This window comes from Delphinapterus leucas, chromosome 13 (assembly GCF_059928025.1).
Source record: "Delphinapterus leucas isolate spDelLeu-1000000601 "Yukka" chromosome 13, BTC_Dleu_Yukka2, whole genome shotgun sequence".
NCBI lineage: Eukaryota > Metazoa > Chordata > Mammalia > Artiodactyla > Monodontidae > Delphinapterus > Delphinapterus leucas.
This window is the reverse complement of record NC_143141.1, coordinates 8,823,212-8,837,895: the sequence shown is the minus strand read 5'-3', so window position 1 is coordinate 8,837,895 and position 14,684 is coordinate 8,823,212.

The window sequence follows — 14,684 nt, the reverse complement described above, 5'->3', positions numbered from 1 at the left end:
CTACGTTAGCACATTTTGGGGCTAAGCCTTTGGAGGTCTGGGTAAAATCCCCCCAGGGGCCGCAGGTTAAATTGTTCCATTGACCATCTTGGACAGGTGTGGTTTACCTCATTAGCGTTAAGTCACGGGAGGGACTTGACGGATGGCAAGAGTCAGTCACACCTGGTCCAGGGGGTGAGGGCCCTACAAGGAGGGCGGGCTGGTGGGGGGCAAACATGAGAGGTGGGCCCCTCTAGATAGGTGTAACCGGCTCTCCTGGAAGGGAGCAAGGGGCAGGATGTGGGCAGCTGTGAGGTCCTGCCCCCTCCCCCCTGCCCCCTCCCCCGGCTCGTCATCCTGCCTGAATGGGGATGTCTCCTCAGTGGGCTTCTCATGGGGGCTGGATGCCAGCAAGCAGCCAGTCAGTGCTGACAGTGGGCAGGTGTGGGCGACATCCAGGGATGTGATCAAAAATGACAGGCGCACACCCTCCCATTTAAAAGAAACATGTGGCCTCTGATCTAAGCTGTAGAAAAGATTTTTATTTTGCTTACGTTGCTTTTTTGAAAAGAAAGATAAAGAGATAAACTATAATGCAGATAATGGTTTCTGATACTCTTTATTGTGTCTTATTATGAGAAAACGGTTTAGTAGGTGCTACTTTATATGAAAAAGCACAGGAAGACTGATAACGGTGGATTTCCACTCGGCTTAAGACATTTTCATTTCCAGTATAGTTGAAACTACATACCTTCACCCTGAGGTTACCGTCAGCTTCAGTTTGCATTTTATTATTTCCATCCGCTCAACTCTTTGTATTTTGTGGCCCAGTCTTTACATATTTTTGTGCTGGGAGATGGGAAGCAAGTTATTTCTCAGTTTGTCTTGTGATACTTACGGTCAGAAACAGCTGTTGCTTGAAATTAGGCTTGTTGCTACCTGCCGCCGCAGGTGGTACGGGAATGGTCAAGTTCAGGGTGGGGCCTGTGCATCATGCTCCCTTCCCTCTCTCATCCTTTGGCCTGCCCTGCGGCCGTGTGCTGGGGTGGGCAGCACCCAGCCTGGTTCCCAGTGCAGAGCACAGGCTGGTCTGTGTCTACCTCTGCTGCAGAGCTGTCTTCACCTGGGCAGGCTCTCTCTACCCCAGAGCATTCCTATGGTCTCCGCACCAAACACCTTGTCAGTAACATTGCTCACGAGCCCTGCCCTAAAGATAGCAGCCTGGACCTGCTCTCTGTGCCTCCCTTTTCTGGGCTTTTCTCACCTTCCTGTAGGCCGCTCTGCTCCTAGGGATGGCGTGCCGCCGGACAAGTCTTGGTGAACACATGTGTCCGACAGATGGACAGTCCGTGAAGTCTTTTCTTCCTTTCCACTCTCTGCCTGGAGCCTTTCCTTTTGTAAACAAGCCCTTGCTTAGGGACTTCCCTGGTGGTCCAGCAGGTAAGACTCCGCATTCCCAATGCAGGAGGCCCAGGTTCGATACCTGGTCAGGGAACTAGATCCCGCACGCATGCTGGGATGTCTAAAAAGATCCCAGCTGTCGCAACTAAAAGATCCCACATGTCGCAACTAAGACCCGGCGCAGCCAAATAAATAAATCAATATTTAAAACAAACAAAAAAAAGAAGTACTTGCTGTCCCACCTCTGCTCCTTTGCAGATGCCCCTTTGTCTCCCCACAGTAACTGCAACGTGGCTGGTTCCCCCATGAGAGCCAGAGGCCTCGCAATGGATGGATTCCTTCCTCTGCACAGCCTACATTTCTTAGCCGAGGTGGGCTTGGGGGTCCCTTCCTCCTTGACCCACGACGTGCCATCCTCTCTACCTCCTGTCACTGCCCTCTGGCATCACTCCAGGTTACCCCAGTCTCCAGAGATGACTGGGCAGCGGCCTTTGACGTCCTGTCACTCCGTGTCTGCGGGGCCTATGGCGTCACCAAGCCCTTGGCTTTCAGCCTCCTCTCCCGTGGTCGTTCCTGAAACTGCACCCTCCTGGAGATCCCAGCCTTCTGAACGCCCACCTCCCTCCTGTGTGTGCCCGTCCTTGGCTCCCACTTAGGCCCCGCCGGTCAGGCCCATGGGAGCTTCTTGTCCACTGGACCTGCGGTACAGGGATAGCCAGGTCGCAGCCACTGCTCCAAGATCTGGGGGTCTGAGGTGTGACAGTTTTCCTGTGACTTGGGGATGGAGGAGATGTGCATCTCCCCCCGTGAGAGACGGGGGAGGCTGTGAGACATTTGAGGCAGAGCCCCTCTGGCTGAATCTGGAGGGATGGAGGGGAGGGAATCCTCCCCAGGAGCCAGGTGGGAGGGGAGGTCCTAAACCACCTCACATGGGCTCGTTTTTTCCAGTAATTAAAATTTTACATACTTATTATAAAGGGTTTAGAGAAACATGGTCCAGGTGATAAAAAAGAAAATCACGGTACACTGTCTACCAATGTTAACGTCGTAATACGTTTTCTTCCAATCGCCTCCATTTAGTGTGTGCGCTTCTGTGTATTTATATTGGTAGATCTTAGAGTTTTAGGTTTTCATTTGTCAAGTTGTTATAAACTCAGTAATTTCCATTTCAGATGCCTGCACGGTATCTCACCATGTGACTGAACTGTAATTTACTGTTTCCCTGACAGACATTTAGGCTGCTATTAAATCTTGCAGTTTATGGTGTAAGGTACGTTAGGGCACAGGTAACGAGCTGCAGCGAGCGTCCTCTTAGCACACATCCTACCTACTGCCCCCCTCCCCCCACCCCAGTGGCCGAGTAAACTCCAGCTGCTGCACATCTGTCTTGTGGATGGGTGGCCAGGCCTATATGGGTGTGACCTCATTCCACTCAGAGGTCTCACCTTCCTGCTAACAGAGACCCTCCGGCCACTGCTAGTCACAGGCTCTTAGCTGCTTTGCCAGTCAGTCTGTGCCTACTTAGGAGCTGGAGAAAATAGCCACATGTTATCTTGTTTGTAGGACATATTTTAGGTTAAATGTTTAAAAAATGTGTGTGAAGAGTTGATGCAGTCTTGAAAATATGATAGGCCTGCCGCCCGGCAACAGCAGGAACTATGTTTGCAATTTAACATTCAAGAGAAAAAGTAGGATGGTATACTTTAGTACCTGCTGATCTCATCTGTGTAAAATATGCAAATAAAAAAACTCTGACTTTAGTTGTGTGATAATGGGTGGGGTTTCCCCTTTACTTTCCAAACTTGCCACAGGGGAACCATGGTGATAATTTTTTCAAGAGTCTGTGCTATCTGTCCTTGGCTGACTACAGGGTCAGATTCCTTGAAAACCCCCCAGGCAGTTCCTAAGGTGACTTGGCTGCCAGGTAGGCGGTGTGTGTCTGGTTGTCCCCCTGTGCTTGAGGCCAGCCATCACTTTGGGACCAGCCATCACTTCGGGACCACGGCTGTAGCTCTTCCGGTGATGGGAAGCCAGCTGCGGGGTTCTTTGTTTTGTTGATTTCAGGGTATCAGCATCTTATTAATTTGAAAGTGTTTTGCTTTTTAAGTGAGAAATTTGGAAGCTGTTTCATTCATCTTCCTTTGAATATTTAATCCAGAGTTTTGTTGTTATAGTAGAATATACTCTTTTCCTGAAGTAAATCTGTAACTGAGAAAATAGAAATCTGTTGGAAACACCTCGTCTAAAGTACTACAACATGCTGATTGCTAACCACCTACATGAAATATTTCTCTTCATAAAATTTTCAGTTCTATCGAAAGGGTTACTGCTTATTAAAACAAGGGGAGGGAGGCCTGTTGATGAGAAAGTTAAATTAGAAACACTACTGTTGAGAGGTTTTGAATCGCAGCCTTCAGGGGAGGTTTGCTATAGTCCCGCTCCGCGGACCACGGCAGCTTTCCAGAGTCCCTGGCAGGCAGTTCCTCTTCTCCTCATTGCTCCCTACAATGGAAGGCTCAATTTCTAGCCCTTTCTCCTTTCTTTCTGGGTATCTTCATGGGGTACCGTAATTGCATTGATGGGTTTATGTTGTTTACTGAAGTCTCAGTAGTAAATTAGGCTGAGTTTAATGGAAGTGCACACACACTGCGGGCGCTCGTACAAGATGGGCTAAGAATCAGACGTGTCCCTGTGATGTTTGTGAAGCAGCAGAGGTGCTGTGAGCCCTCCTGGGATCCTAGAAGTCTAGGAGTTATGGCCCATCTTCCTCGGTGTCCAGGCCAGTCTCGTTTCTCTTAGTTTTCTCTCCTCCTTTCCTTGCCCTTGGTCATCTTCTGAAAGAGGAGACTCTTCCATTTCTCCTGCCTTTCTCATCAGCCTGTGCCTCCCTGGCCCCCAGCACAGTGGTGCCCCCAAGGCCCACAACAGCGTGGAGACCATTGGAGCCACCCACGAGCCAGAGGAGGGGAGACCGGCTGAGGGCAGGCAGGGCTCTCGGAGTTGCCCAGAGGCCCTGCAGTGTGGGTGGGCGAAGCAGGCCCAGATCACAGAGCTCTTAGATCACTGGGTTCCTGAGGATGAGTTACGTCAGAGGAATCTAGGAATAGAAGTCAGTTCTTAGAAGGCTGGGTTGTGTGAAGGCCAGGGCAGCTGCTTCTCGGGTGTCTGTTTGCTCTACCTATGATGGCCTCTGCCTGAAGGGCCTCCTCCTGTGAGGAGCCTGCACCAGTGATCTCAGCCAATGGCAGGAGGTGGGCAGGGGGAGACTGGAAGCTGAGTCCTCTGGGGAGAGAAAGTATATAAAGTATAGCTTTCCATCTTTGCACTTAAAAAAAAAAAAAAAAAGGAAAGGCTAATTGATTCAGAGCCAAGGTAATTTATTTTATTTAATTTTTTTAGATGTTGGGGGTAGGAGTTTATTAATTAATTAATTTATTTTTGCTGTGTTGGGTCTTCGTTTCTGTGCGAGGGCTTTCTCTAGTTGTGGCAAGTGGGGGCCACTCTTCATCGCGGTGCACGGGCCTCTCACTATTGCAGCCTCTCTTGTTGCAGAGCACAGGCTCCAGACGACGTGCAGGCTCGGTAGTTGTGGCTCACGGGCCCAGTTGCCCCGCGGCATGTGGGATCTTCCCAGACCAGGGCTCGAACCCGTGTCCCCTGCATTAGCAGGCAGACTCTCAACCACTGCGCCACCAGGGAAGCCCCCAAGGTAATTTAAAAGAAATAAGCTTTAAAATTTTAGAATAGTTTGAGATTTACAAAAAGTTGCAAAGATAGTAGAGAGTTCTTCTATACTCCCCCCTCACCCTCCCACCCAGTTTCCCACATCGTGAACATCTTACCTTATTGTGGTACATTGTGATATGTCAGTCACAACTAAGGAGCCAATACTGATACATTATTATTAACTAAAGTCCATACTTTATTTAGATTTCCCTAGTTTTTATTATTATTATTTTTTAACCAAATGTCCTTTTTCTGTCCTAGAATCCTATCTGGGACGCCCTATTATATTTAATTGTCTTATTTCCTTAGGGTCCTCTTGGTTGGGAGACTTCCTCAGACTTTCTTTGTTTTTGAGGACCTTGACAGTTTTAAGTAGTGATGTTCTGGTATTTGTAGAATGGCCTTCATTTTGGGTTTGTCTGATGTTTTTCTCATGACTGTACTGGGGTTATCAGTTTTGGGAGGAAGACCACGGAGATGAAGTGCATTCTGGTCACATCCTAGCAGGGTCCATACTGTCAACGTGACTTGATCACCTGGCTGAGGTGGTGTTTGTAAAGTTACACTCCCCACCTGCCCTAGAATGTTCTCTTTGGAAGGCAGTCACTACATGCAACCCATGGGTATGGGGTGGGAGTTAGGCTCCACCCCTTTGAGGTGACAGGGTTATTTTCATAAATGGTTTGGAATTCTTCTGTGTGTGAGATTTGTCTCTTCTCCATTTATTTATTCAGTCATTTATTTATAACAGAATGGACTTTTGGATATTTATTTTCTACTTGGGGTTATAATTTAGTACTAGGTTATTTATTTATTTTGTTGCTCAAATTGTTCCAGCTTTGGCCATGGGAGCTCTTTTGGTTGGCTGCTGTGTCCCTTTGACATACGCCATTATTATGGGTTTTTTAACTGTTTTTTTTTTTTTGGCACTATGAGATGCCCCAGGCTCATCTTGTACATTTCCTGCCCCAGCCCTAGAATCTGCCATTCCTCCAACTACCCCTCACCCCTTTTGTTGGAGAATTGCATTAAAAACCAAGACCCCGGCACCGAGCGGTTAAAGTTATTGTAATTTCAGTGTCTGTGTACTCAACTGAGGAATAAAAGCAAAACACATAAATAGTGATGCTAGCAAGAAATAACTGAAAATCTCCGTTACCAGCTCTGCCCCTTCTCAGGCTCCTCAGACACAGTTTTACGGTTGTAAACCTGATGTGCACCTCGTTCTGAGCCCTGTTTCTGGAATCGTCTCTGTAGTGGTGATGCCTTTATGCACACACTCTTATCCGTTCGCGGTGGAGATGCAGTAAGTAGGTCTTGCAATAACTAATTCCTGCACCTTGAGTCCTGTAGTGGCTCTTGGTCGAAAGCAATATATTGAAAAAAGAACCCGATGGAAGAGAAGTTTTAGACACATGGTGAGCTGTGTAGACAGAAAGCCCCGCTGAGCCCCTTAGAGAGAGAGGGGCTGCTTGAGACTGGGGTCCGGGGAGACAACTAAGAGATGGGGTTGGAGCTGGTCCAGTAGGTGGAGTGGTGGGTGGGAGTTGTATTGTGGAGGCTACAAGTGCAGGGGGGCTGAGTGGAAGCCTTGCACCCCACCCTAAAGACTCCGGAGCCTCACCTTTAGGAGAGTGTGTGCATGTGCATGCGTGTGTGTGTGTGTGTAAGTGATGTCATCTCTGGCTCTCAGCCACACTGGGAGGCCAGATCAGAGCTTGTTGCCTTAGCCCCTTGTGGGGTGCCAGTGGGGACAGAGAGAAGAGCGTGATGAAAGCAGAAGTCTCAAAGGAAGAGGCAGTGCAACCCAGTGACTGCCCAGCGTGGTTGATGGTTGGGAAGCCGTGTCGGGAATGTCTGAGCTCCTGAGAACAGGGGGCCCCAAAGGGAGAGGATGCAGGAGAAGCCAGTTCTGAAGGGGGACATGGGCTCAAGTTTCAGCGGGTGCCAGGAGTCCGGGGCTGGTGACTCATTGACTTAATAATGCTGGATTCGGCCTCCAGAGAGGCCTTACGGCCGAGGGGAGGGATCCGGGCATCATCTCCTGGATGGCTCGGTGGCTGAAAAAGTCAGGGTGCAGGAGGGTGAAGGCACACACCGAGGACGAGGCCCGGCCTGCAGCCTGTCCCTGTCCCTGCCGTTGTCCTGGCTGTTGGCAGAGGGAGCTGCCCCTCGTGCCGGATGACCGACGAGCATGGGGTTGCTGAAGCACCAAGTGGGAGCTGCCGTTACACACCGTCTCCTGACACCCTCAGTACTGGGTGGTTTAGGGTCTTTTTTTTTTTTTTTTTAGTATTTATTTTTTTGGCTGCATCGTGTCTTAGTTGCAGCACACGGGATCTTCATTGTAACATGTGTGGTCTTTCGTTGCAGCACGTGGGCTATTTGTTGCGGCGCGTGGGCTTCTCTCTAGTTGCGGTGCACGGGCTTAGTTGCCCTGCGACATGTGGGATCTTAATTCCCTGACCAGGGATTGAATCCACGTCCCCTGCATTGGAAGTGCAGATTCTTAACCACTGGGCCACCAGGGAAGGCCCGGCTTAGGGTCTTTTATCTTGGGGCTTCTGTGTTGCTGTGCTGGAACTCCTCTGACAGTCTCATTCTGAGGGAATTTAACCCTAAAGCTCTCTTCTTGGCGGAGTGAACCCTGCTCCTCTCCTTCCTGAGTCTGAGAGGATGCTTGAGAATGTGCGCCCCGCCCCTGCCCCCTGCCACGAACTACGGGTGTGACTTGTTTCTGGGAGGGAGATGGTGTGGGGGACTCTTTAACTATTTGGTCTGAGTTTTTGTCCTTGGAAGACATGGTATATTGTATAGGGTTTTTCCATCATCCCTGCCCCACCAAATTCTGACTGCCGTTTCCGCTCCTTCGGTGTGGAATTAACGTCTTTGTGAGATCCACGTGCCCGTGGAGTGACGTGGACAGTGTAGAAAGGCCCGGGGGGATGGAGCTTACCCAGAATTCCTGTGTCCCTGCGGGGGCTGTGGTGATGGGGAGAAGTGCTCCGGTTCTGGGTGTATCACTGGGACTTGTCGTGGGGCTGGGTGTGGAGGAGGGAGGGACTGAGAGAGGAAACGGGGAGGACGCCATGCTTTGGGCATGAACCACCTTGAGGATGCTGATGCTGAGATGGAGAAGGCTAGAGGTGGAGAAGGAGGGAAGCCGGGGCAGCGCGGACAGTCCCAGAGGGGTGAGGACGTCCTCCGAAAGGGCTGGGTTATTCGCCTGGTTTCCTTTTTCTGACTTGCTCCTTATCTCACGGGAATCTGTAAAAAGAAGGTGGCTTCAGAAGCAGTACTTGGCTCTGGAGGATGGAGCCCACGTGGGATGAGGATGCCCACAAGGGAGGGTCTGGGTCCATCCCACAATGCTCTTCTCAGTTGGGCCGCACAGAGGTGCCCCAGGTCTCTGGCCTGCAGTGTCACAGTTAAATACGGAGGAAGAACTTGAGTTTCGGGCCAGGGAGTTTGGCACTTCACTGGTTTAATATGAGGTACTTCTGGAGGCATTTGTGGTCTGGTTCAGTCCTGACCCCTTTATTGCCCTCGTGGGAATGCCTTCCTTCCTCTCATTCTGTTTGAAACTGGGATTCCACAACTCCTTGCCCTAGAATCACAGTTAACCTGTGACACCAGTGCCTCCTAGTAGATGAGGTGGGAATGTAGGGCGCCCCACCTCCTGCCCCTGTCTGGGGCGACAGCAAGGTCGTGGGTGGAGAGGTTGTGCCTGCAGCAACCAAAGACCAAACACATCGAGGGGAAATATTTGGTCCTTTGGGTGTAAGAACATGCCATGAAGCGTTCGTTTTCCAAAATTATTATTTTATAGTACGTGGACTCCTTCTACTTAGAACAAAATAAAACACTTTCCAAAGAAGAGAAGCATTTTAATGCCAACTTCTTAATTTAAAAAAAATTACGGTGGGGAAAAATAAAATGAAGTTGCATTTCTTTATGGTGATTGAGAAAAAAATCAAAGCCCAAACTGGGTCAGATAGACAATAGCAGTAAGAATGAGTTCTGTCCGTATCTAATTGCAGCTGAGAAAACAAAACATCAAAAACAAATTGTATTTCCACAAGGGAGTGGGAGGTGAGCTTTGTGTATTCCACTGGATTTTCACACAGTGGGTAGTAATGTGTCAGAGCCTGGGTGTTTTTACACTTGGGGTAAGGCCTCTGCTTTCGCAACTGATTCAGGAGGGTCTCGTGAGCCCCCAGCTGCAGACCCAGTGCCAGGCAGGGCCTGGGCAACAGAAGGTAAACCAAAGTGTCTTGGAGCCCTAAGGCCTCACCCAGGGAATGCTCTCAATTTTGAGTGTTCACACACACTCACGCATGATCTCATCTGGACGGTTTGGTTTGCAAGCACCTTGGCCAGGGAGAAGCAGCAGCTTTCAGTCAACAAGAACACTGAAAGCTGCTTAACCTGATTGCACATGAAGAGAGCGAAGCCGGCATCACGAGTAGATGTAGCTGGAAAAGGAGCAGCGAGCCGGGTGCATTTCACATGGAAATAAGCCGCCCTGTACCCCCGATGGGGGGCCCCTTTGTGCCCACTCACAGACATGCTGAGTGCTGTTCATACTCTTCCCCCCCGCACTGCAGACTGGACGGCAGCCCCAGGGCGCCCAGGACCGGAGCTGGGGGATGGGTCTCTTGTTCAGAAGAGTCCTTAAAATCAGGGAAGAGTGTAATACGTTTTACAACAGTTTTCTTCTAGTGTGGGTAGCTTTTAAAACATTGCCCCCCACGTGATCTCTCACTGGCCAGAAGCAGCTGCCAGGGGTCCCCTGCTGGAACATCTCTCTCCTTGTGGGAAGGGGCAGGCCCTGTTGATAGGCTCCCCTGGGGGCCGGTACATTGCGTCCTTCCTCACTGTCTCCCTTCATGCTCCTAGAACCTGTCCTGTCTTCAGCTGGCTGGGAGGAGATCTCAGAGGGGTGTGCGGGCAGGGAGCCGGATCCCCGTGATGCCAGGGGGCCTTCAGGGATGACTCATCTGGTGTGTTCATGAGGGTGAGCACCGTCAGGTTCCAGGGGAGGTTGAGGCAGGGGCTTCTCCGGAAAGGGTGCCTGTGGGGCCTGTATAGGAAGCGTAACCCTTGGACCTTTTAGCATCTGTTTAATGTCTGGAGGGACCTGTAGGGGAACCTAGCCCAGGAGGGCCCTGTCCAGAATAACGTCAGTTTGCTAAGTACTGACTTTGGGTACGTTTCCTACGTTATAGACGGGGAGTCTGGGGCTGGAGGGGGTCTCAAGTCCGGTCCAGTTCTCAGCTCCTGCCTGACAGAGCCAGCACTGGGGTCACCCTCCCTGCATCCTCACCGCCATCACTGCTATCCGGTGGAGATGCTTGGCTGGTATCTTCACATTTCCCAGCCGCCTCCTTGATTTGAATTCTGAGAATGCCGTCTGCTTCCCTTAGAGAGTGGGCAACACTCGGTGACTTTCAAGAATGTGCTGGTAGCTCTCCTCTCTCCCATGCCTGGTTACCCCAGGCCAGTTGTTTATTGGGGAGGGGTGAGCACCACATTTCTTTTGCATGTGGATTGGAACCCTTTTGGCCTTCTCAGCTGAGTGGCCCAGCATGAAATGGTCTCCTTTTGTGTAGAGGGGGCTACTTGAGAGGGATTTATTTATGAGGGATGTGTGTGGCTCGTCCACTTAGTCTGACCTGATGATCTGATCTGTGATCACACACCTCTCATGCATGGTAATGTTTCCTCACATTTTCAGCTGACTTGCTAATCAGGATATACATCTGGGTGACTTATTTTTAACAAAAATAATATATTTTTAAAGACATGGCTTAGTTCCTGCTGGGGGGACGTTTCCTTACAGTGTGTAGAAGTCACATGTTGCTGGTTAATGCCAGCTTCCCTAACATGAAGTATTAGACAGAAAGGAACTTACGCATAATATTTCGCCGATTGTTAGAAATTAAGTATAAATTTTATTGGCATCCACTTCTGGAATGGTAGTATTAGGAGCTCCATAGACCTGTTCCTCAGCAAAACAACAATAATTGGTGAAAGCTGTTTTTAAGAAAATAATCGATTAAAATATCCAGAAATGGTCCTAAGGGTATGCAGCAAATGAAGAAACATTTATTCAAGAAAATCTACTGTATATCAGTAACCGCGTCAAGAGTCTATGGCACTTGAGCTGTGGCCAACTCCTTCCTGCCCAGCTTAGTATGACAGAAGTTATCCCTCTGGCTGGGTGTGGCCAAGAACATGTGGCTCCCCCCAGTTTCCATCAAGGGCTACAGTTTCTCCCTCGGAGGGGCAAGCTGCCAGCACTTCTCACTCCTCTCAAGCTCCCGTGTTGCAGAGGCGAAATTCCAGGAAAGTGCACCCAGCTTTGACTCATGGGGTGGGGGCTCTGCACCAAACTGAGGATATTGGGGCCCCAGTTACCCTCTGCCATGCCAGTTTGCTCGTAGGGTGGAGGTCTAATTCCAGAAGAGTTAAGAAGGTCAAAGGCAGACCTCCCTGGCAGTCCAGTGGTTAAGACTCCCACACTTCCACTGCAGGGGGCACAGGTTCAGTCCCTGATCAGGGAAGATCCTGCATGCCGTGTAGTGTGGCCAAAAAAAAAAAAAAAGGTCAAAGGCTACCCCCTCCACCCAGCACTCTGTTCATAGTGTGGGGTGTCACTCCGAGAGAAATGAGCTGCTGTCCTTGACCCCAACTCCAGAGCAGTGACTCAGACTTTGCGGAGGAGGAGAGGTTGGCCACGAGAACAGAAAACTCTGAGGCTGTCCCCAAAAGTACTGAATTTATTTATAACAGAGTATGGGGAAGTTGAGACCTAAGCATGCTGTCAGAAACAAGACAAGGAGATCTTGGCGGTAAGAAGCTAAAAAGAGGCTGGTAGCTCCATGAGAGCAACAGTTGAAACTTTAGGCTAGCGAAAACCAGAGAAAGAGACAGCTAAGAAGAGCCCTCCTGGGGTCAGAACTAACCTCAAACACTGATATCAAAAATTGTTCCCTCAAAAAGGCCAGCATGTAATTGATCATGCTGCACAGCCGTTGATGCCCAGGATATTGTCAAAACAGTAGAGCAATCAGCCAGCAATTCATGGAGCCTAACAGCTGGGTGTGATAACATCAGAGGCAGGCAGCTTTACAGAGAGATCAGGGAAGAGAAAAAGAGAGCCCTGATAAAACCACTGTCACCCCAGGGAGACTGTGCACACTCGAGGCAGTGTCCTCTGAGGAACAGCATCAGAGGCTGCACACTGGGGAAAGTGGGGAGTCCTGAGGGGATAGACTTCGCTAAACTAGTCCAGCTGATTCACTGAAAAAATAAGAAAACAGAAACAAGCCCTTGTGGGGAGAGGATCAGCATTTGAACTGCTACAATATATTACCTAAAAGGTCCAATGTTTAAGACAAAAGGATAACATGCAAAGAAACAGGTAAGTGTGATGGGATTCTTTTTTTTTTTTTTTTTTAAAGCATCAGAAACTGCCTGAAAGAGGGCTCAGATGTTGGATTTAACAGACAAAGACTTTAAAGCAGCCATTGTAAATATATTCAAAGAACTAAAGGAAATCATGCTCAAAGAAGTAAAGAAAGGTCTGATGACAGTGTTTGAGCAATTAGAGAATACCAATTTAAAAAAAAAGTATGACATGAACTCAATGGAAATTCTGGAGTTGATATGTAAAATAACTGGCATGAGGAATTCACTGGAAGACCAAAACAGTAGATGTTAACTAGAAGATAGAATAAACTTGAAGATAGAGTGAGAGATTATGCAGTTCAAATGATGGAGGAAAAAAATGAAAATGAACAGAACCTCAGGGAAATGTGGGACACCATTAAGCACACCAACGTACACATAATACAAGTACCACAGGAGCGGAGAGAGAGAAACAGAAAAAAATATTAGAAGAAATAATGTTGAAAACTTCCCAATTTGATGAAAAACAATCTCCACATCCAAGAAACATAATAAACTCTAAGTAGCATGAACACAGAAGTCCACACTCAGGCACATCATAGTAAAAAATGTTGAAAGACAAAGAGAAAATCTCGAAAGCAGCAAGAGGAAAATGCCTCAGATTGTACCAAGAATCTCAGTAAGATTAACAGACTTCTCATTTGAAACAATGGAGATCAGAAGGCAGAGGGATGGATGACGTGTTCAAAGTCCTGAAAGAAAAAAAAAAAAAAGAAAAAAATGTCAACCAGGGATCTTATATCCAGGAAAGCTGTCTCTCAAAAATGAAGGTAAAAATAAAGATGTTCCCAAATTGAAAAATAAGCCAAAAAACCCCCCAGAGAATCTGTGGTCAGTAGACCCGCCTTACAGAAAATACAAAGGAAGGTCTTTGGGCTGAAAGCAAGTGACCACAGGTGATTATTCAAATCCATATGAGAAGCCAAAGAATGCCAGTAAGAAGACAAAGAATGCCAGTAAAGCTTATTATATAATTATATGAGGCAGTATAAATGCATATTTCTCCCCAATTTTATAAAATAATATGTATACAATTATGTTTTGGGGCCTAGGACATTGAGAAAAGTAATGTATTTGACAATAACAGCTAAAGGAGGCAAACGGGAGCAAAACTGTATTGGAATAAGGAAATTACACTGCATTAATGAGGTAACCCAAATCCACAGGACAATAGGAAGAGAACCAGAAATTGTGAATAATAAGGTAGATGAAACAAACCCTGGAAATATATACTTGCTTTCCTTCTCTCACTTCTTAAAAAACACAAAAATTATATAAAGAAATAACTATATTTTGGGGTTTGTAATATATATAGATATAATAATTATAATAATAATTGAACAAAAGGAGGAAAAAGGAATAGAACTATTATAGGAGCAATGTTTCCATATCTCACTGTAATTGTGTGGGTAAAGGAATTAAAGGTTACACTAGAAAATATTCACTTAATGCAAAGGAAAGCAGTAGATGAGGAAGAGAGGAACAAAACTGGCAGAGACTTCTATGTCCTTGCCAGCTTCAAACTGTTTTTATTATAAGCGTATAAACTAAATATTAGAGTTTGTGTTTCTTTAATTCTACTACATGAAAAAAAATTTATTAGCTTTTTTCTGGATAGAGCCCTCATCTGTCTCCCATTTATTCTGGGGCTTTTTGTCAAAGGTGTATTTTAAATGTATTCAGAGCATGTACACACCTGACCAGGAGGTTGTAAAGATAAAAGGAAGTGGCTGTGGCGTGAGGGAGGTGCTTGGACCTGGAGTTTACAACCTGGGGTTGGTGTGTCCTGGCTCTGCTACTGCTTGTGACCTTGAACTGGTCACTTGTCCATCTCTGACCCTGGCTTCAAATGTTAAATGGTCACCTCGAGCACTCAGATGATGACTGGGAAGTATTTGACCACAGCATCCCCCATCCCCCTTCCCAGAAGATGAGACGTGGGGAGGGGAGAGAGGGGATTCAGGTTCTCTGCCTCAGTGTGAGAGCTGCACCCTTTGTAAGCAGAAAGGGGAAGGGGGGCTGCTTCACCACCTCTGCTCCTGGACCCCTTCCTGAGCACCCACCAGCTCAGCTGCTGGACTTGGGCGGTGTATTAGGTCAGAGGA